Source organism: Podarcis bocagei, assembly GCF_964188305.1.
Source record: "Podarcis bocagei genome assembly, chromosome: 3".
Classification (NCBI taxonomy): Eukaryota; Metazoa; Chordata; class Lepidosauria; order Squamata; family Lacertidae; genus Podarcis; species Podarcis bocagei.
The window spans coordinates 3,035,034-3,041,326 of NC_138127.1; the positions used below are offsets into that span (position 1 = coordinate 3,035,034).

The following is a 6,293-nucleotide window of genomic DNA, read 5'->3' on the forward strand; positions in this document are numbered from 1 at the left end:
GGAGGGATCCCTAAACTGCCCCTAATCATCTCATAAGGTTATGGAAAGTAAGCAGAACATCCTCCGTCAAAAAAGGTAATTCACAGAATTCCTACCCCGGAAGACGATGCTGCATAAAATCACACCCCTAAATGCTGGGAAAACTGGAGGGAGGATTGCAGCACCAGCAATAATAATAATAATAATAATAATAATAATAATAATAATAATAATAATGACCTAATTTATAGCATAGTTTTAAGGATTACAATAACTACATTATGTGTGGGATGTGCGTTGAGCACCTGAAAGTGGTGTACAAATGAATGTCATGCGCATCATCTGCCTGGTTGGGAGCACCACACCAAAATAAATCAGCCCCACATGGTATGTGTAGAATCACTCTAGGTCTGCAATCCTGCATCTATTTCCTTCCATGCAAGTTTACTGGATTTCAGGGTGAGGTTTTGTGGTCAAAGACCCATACATTTTGCAATTGGCAACTGTGCTGCGTTGCAGCACACCCCAACAGCCCATTAGCAGACTACAATACTAACAAGGGAAAGAGGGACTCACGTTTATTCACTTCCAGAAAAGGAAGCCTATTTAAAAAGGAGATGTGTACTCCCCAACAAAGGTGGCAAACCATAGAAGGATTTGAAAACAAAACAAACTACACGCATGTGGATAAACTCATCCTGCGTTTCAAGTTAGGCTGTTAGTTTTGCAAGCAGGGAATCTGACTGTTTGTGTGTGCATCCTTAAGTATATAATAGGTTATGAGGACGCTGTATAAACAGAGCGGCTGTATTTTAAAATTAAATATTAAATTAATCATTTCTATCAGCTCCAGACCGCAAGGAACAGTTGCTCTCTAATAGTTAAATGCCATTTAGATTTCAAGGGCTTTGATTTATTGGAAGAAACCTGCTGGGCAGAACATACTGTGGAGCTGATTAATGTCAGTTTCTGTCATCAGTTTCCACTTAGATTCTTGGCCAGCTCCGATATCTCCTCCCTTAAGGATCCAGAAAGAATTCAAGGCCTGATCCAAGAGCCTTTGCCGGCATGGGCTTTGCAGAATGTGGTGCTTGCAAAATCAAGAAGATGAATGGAAGTGGAATTTCATGTTCTCCACCGGACTGTTTATGTAACTCATTTCTCTGGAGAAAGCTGTCCAACACTGGGACCACACCAGCAAGGGAAACAAATCAATAGCATGTTCACTGGGTTTGTTACAGATGTCTTGCATTTCCTTCGCCGCTTTTATATGCTCCCTCGTAGGTTGTCAAAGTAGAAAATGTCTAGAGTAAGAACGCAGAGCTACTATTGCTGTCTAGATTTACATTCATCACTGGACTCGTACGTTTCCTCTTACAAATCAGTTGATTGTAAATGCTGATAAGAAGAATAGACATCCGTTGCCTAAACTGAGTTAGTAAAAGAAAGAAGGGAGAGTTCTTTATGATCTGAAGTGTCGGGCTTCGTTAGATGTGTGCGCATGTTGTCTGAAAGGGTAGTATTGGTTTTTCTTAAATATTATCTCTGCATACTTCTGCTCTTTATTCTTATTCGTTTACATGAAACTTAAGTTCTTAACTATATCAGGACGGCGTAATGTGGAAATGAGAGTCCCATCGTGCTATCAGTGAAATGTGAGCTGTAGTCTTATGGCATAGGACAAGTAAAGCTGATACGAAACAGAACATGTTAAACTCTGTCAATAGTTCACTTGACTGCCAAGAAGCTGAATGAATCTGGGAAACGGGAGAGTGTTTGCCATGGGTGGAAAAGTTTGAAAAACTCTCTGGTAGTGATAACAATGTTGTTGCTTTTACCAAGTATATAGTGACTGGACAAACTCCATGCTTGAAAGGAACTGTGCAACAATTGGCACACCCATTGACAATATTCATCTCTAAACAATCAAGCTGGTATTTGGTCACAGATGAGTATTTTTTTGCCTGGAGGCTGTGTTGTAAAGTTGCAGATTTGAAGCCCTGTACAAACGCAACATTATTTGAGCAGCGGGACCTCTCAGGAACCACATCCATCACATTCTCTTAATACAATTTCCCAGGATCTGAAGGCAGTGCTGCGTTGATTAACTGGTGCCTTTTACATTATGAGAAGGACCATCACTTGGTGGTGGAAGACAGGAATTAAGTCCCAAGCTAGCATCACCTATTGTCTGAAACTCTAGACAGCTACCGCCTGTCAATCAATACGTAGACAATACTGAGTGAAATAGATTTGTTGTTGTTGTTTAGTCATTTAGTCATGTCCGACTCTTTGTGACCCCATGGACCAGAGCACGCCAGGCACTCCTGTCTTCCACTGCCTCCCGCAGTTTGGTCAAACTCATGCTGGTAGCTTCGAGAACACTGTCCAAACATCTCGTCCTCTGTCATCCCCTTCTCCTTGTGCCCTCCATCTTTCCCAACATCAGGGTCTTTTCCAGGGAGTCTTCTCTTCTCATGAGGTGGCCAAAGTATTAGAGCCTCAACTTCACAATCTGTCCTTCCAGTGAGCACTCAGGGCTGATTTCCTTCAGAATGGATAGGTTTGATCTTCTTGCAGTCCATGGAACTCTCAAGAGTCTCCTCCAGCACCATAATTCAAAAGCATCCATTCTTCGGCGATCAGCCTTCTTTATGGTCCAGCTCTCACTTCCATACATCACTACTGGGGAAACCATAGCTTTAACTATACGGACCTTTGTTGGCAAGGCGATGTCTCTACTTTTTAAGATTCTGTCTAGGTTTGTCATTGCTTTTCTCCCAAGAAGCAGGCGTCTTTTAATTTCGTGGCTGCTGTCACCATCTGTAGTGATCATGGAGCCCAAGAAAGTAAAATCTCTCACTGCCTCCATTTCTTCCCCCTCTATTTGCCAGGAGGGGATGGGACCAGTGGCCATGATCTTCATTTTTTTGATGTTGAGCTTCAGACCATATTTTGTGCTCTCCTCTTTCACCCTCAATAAAAGGTTCTTTAATTCCTCCTCACTTTCTGCCATCAAGGTTGTGTCATCTGCATATCTGATGTTGTTGATATTTCCTCCGGCAATCTTAATTCCGGCTAGGGATTCATCCAGCCCAGCCTTTCGCATGTGAAATACAGTGGTGCCTCACAAGACGAAATTAATTCATTCCGCGAGTTTTTTCGTCTAGCGAATTTTTCGTCTTGCAAAGCACGGTGTCGGAAAAGTTTTGGAAAAGCTTCAAAAATCGCCAAAAACCTCAAAAAAGGCTACCACACCGCGTTCTATGAGTTGCTCCTCGAAGTCAAGTCGCAACTGTATTAACGGTGTTAAGAGAAAGGAAACAAACTTGCAAAAAACGCAAGACATTTCCGTCTTGCGAAGCAAGCCCATAGGGAAAATCGTCTTGCGAAGCAGCTCAAAAACCGCAAAACCCTTTCGTCTAGCGAGTTTTTCGTCTTGCGAGGCATTCATCTTGCGGGGCACCACTGTAGATAGACGCTATAAAAAGCAGACTCCAAGAGCCCTCCTCCTGTTTTTACTTGTATATCCTCTTTTGATCTAAAACAGGGGTAGCCAAAGTATCCCCCACCCAAGACGTTACCAGACTACAACTCCCACCATCCGTGACTACTGGCCAATGTAGCAGATGGGAGTCAGAGTTCAACAACATCCGCAGGGCATAAGATGGCTGCTACACCTAATTCATAAGGTCTCACGAGATGGTTTGTGGTTGTAAACCATTTGAAACGCCAGAACACAAATTTAAACAATTACAAAAAACCACAGACAAATAAAACACCATGTTCAAACAGCTGAAGCAACAGCTGGCAAATAATAACTGATTAGTTAGACAGTGGAAAAGCTAGCAAGGAGAAAAGCAAGAATAGATTTCCTCAAACGTTCGCAAATAGCCTTGGGGAAAAGAGTGGCCTTCATCTGGTAATGAAACGCCAACAAGGAAGGATGGGGTTCTATGGAGCTGCCATTTCAGAAAAGGCCCTGTTTTAGATGACAGCTCTAGACCAGCCTTTCCCAACCGTGAGTCCCACCAAGGCGAGAGTCGGGCGGGGGTCTGCAATAACTCACAAGGTGTCCGTGAAGTTAACTCTTTATTCAAAGAAACCGAAACAGTGCAGGCCTAGATATCACAGCAACCCTTCCCAGTAGGTCTTGCCCCAATTAAGCAGTTGCAAGGACTGAAGGTCCTCACCTTCCCATTGCTCTCTAAGTTTCCTCCTCTAGTTCCTTCCCAAGCAATCTGAGACTCCATCAAAGCATCTGTCTTTGTTCTGCCCTCTTCATACCTCTTCTGGTTCTAGGAGACCAGCAGGGAGAGGAGCTGGTCACCACAGGAGAGGGAGACCACCTGGCTTCTTCAGCAGCCCGCCTCATCTCTGTCTCTTATCCCCCCTCCTCTCTAGCCTCCACTTCTGCCTCTGGTTCTGGACTACTCTCTGCCACAGCCTCTTCCTGCTCACTAAACCCTGTTACCTCTTCAGCTTCTGAAGTCACAGTTATCCTTGTCCCATAGCTTATATGTCAGTTTTGCCAGTTCTGCATTTTGCCAGTTCTCTCCCCCCCCAATAATTTTTTTTAATTAAGTTTCATACAAATAAAACACATACTGTAAAACAAATAAAACAAAAGTAATATAAAGACAACAAAGATATATATAACAGCAAACACATAGACAACACAAATTAATTGATTAGTTAAAATTCCAATCTCATAAACATATTATTTGACTTCCTCTAGTCCCTCCCATCTGAATTTCCTTGTATCTGAGTGTCACAGCTTTCCAATATCATTATTCGAAAACAATATTCCATTTAGAATCAGATTTCTTAACTTTTCTTAAGATTATAGGTCTCATTTATTTAACTAACTCTTAATTTAATCCTAGGCCTGTTTAGTACTTTCAAGTAACTTCAAATTTTTAATATTACAATATTTATTCAAATAGTCTTTAAATTTCTTCCAATCTTCTTGATATTCCTCTTCTTTCTGGTTGCTGATCCTTCCGGTAAGGTCAGCTAGCTCCATAAAGTCCATCATCTTCATCTGCCAATCTTCCACCCTTGGTAATGCTTGCGTTTTCCACTTATTGGCTATTAAAATTTGAACGGCAGTTGTGGCATACAAAAATACCTTTACATCTTTCTTGGGCAATTCAGGACCTGTTATTCCAAGAAGAAAGGCCTCTGGTTTCTTTATAAATGTATATTTCATCATTTTTTTTAATTCATTATAAATCTTTTACCAGAAGTCTTTCACCTTGGGACAAGTCCACCACATGTGATAAAAGGTACCTTCCTTTTCTTTACACTTCCAACATAAATTATCACAGTTATGATAAATCTTAGCTAATTTAACAGGGGTCAAATACCACCTATACATCATTTTCATTATATTTTCCTTTAACATCGTACATGCAGTAAACTTAATCCCTTTCTTCCATAATCTCTCCCAATCTTCCATCATTATATTATGTCCCACATCTTGTGCCCAATCAATCATAACTGATTTAACTTGTCCATCCTTTGTATGCCACTCCAACAACAAATTATACATTTTAGACATATTCTTGACATTAGTGTCTAACAACTCTGTTTCCAATTTGGTTTTTTCCGCTGCAAAACCATTTCTCTTATCAATCTTAAATAATTCATTAATTCAATTCACTTTACCACCATATACCTGGAAGTCTCAAGGCCATTCTCAGAAAAGATCAACATAAAAACCACAAAATATATCATCAGAATATAAACAACAAGCCAATAACCCCTCTTCCCGCCAAAAGAGCCACTGTCAGGGAGCATTATCAGCACAGAATGCCGATGCAGATGAGAAAGCCTACTTACATCTCCATCCACTTTCTCTCTCACTCGCTGAATGATCAAACCAAAGGAGATCGCTATGCCTCTAGAGCCCTAGTGACCAAGGAGCCAGCAGAGGAAGGTGTCACAATGAAGGGCGTTTCACAAGGACCTCCGCAACCTAGCAACCACCAGCACTCAACTGGCACTACTCTCAACTGACACTACTAAGTTTCCTTATATGGCTTTTAATCCATGTTCATCCCCAACACATTTTAAAAGGGCATTGGATGTAAATCGGTTCTCAGCATTCTTATTATCCAACTACAGTTCCCAGCATTCTTTGGGGGAACTGGTGTACTTTTAATGTGCGTTGGATGTGTTTTAAATGTAGAATTTGGATCTGCCCTGAATCAGCGCTCAGGACACTAGGATGTAAGCCTATTTTTGACTTGACAAATGCAGAAGGAAACTGGGTGCACCCTAGGGGAGAGAAAACCGCTGCCACTCCTGTT

General features: G+C 41.5%; 1 long non-coding RNA gene across 1 annotated transcript; it reads right to left on the reverse strand.

Annotated features, from left to right (window-relative positions):
- Positions 1-870: 870 nt before the first annotated feature.
- On the reverse strand, positions 871-5,960 carry LOC308584486. The gene is made up of 2 exons (XR_014006824.1): positions 5,824-5,960; positions 871-1,409 (listed from the first exon to the last, which is right to left on the reverse strand). It is a non-coding gene; the product is annotated as an uncharacterized lncRNA (long non-coding RNA).
- Between the last annotated feature and the right edge of the window lie 333 nt (positions 5,961-6,293).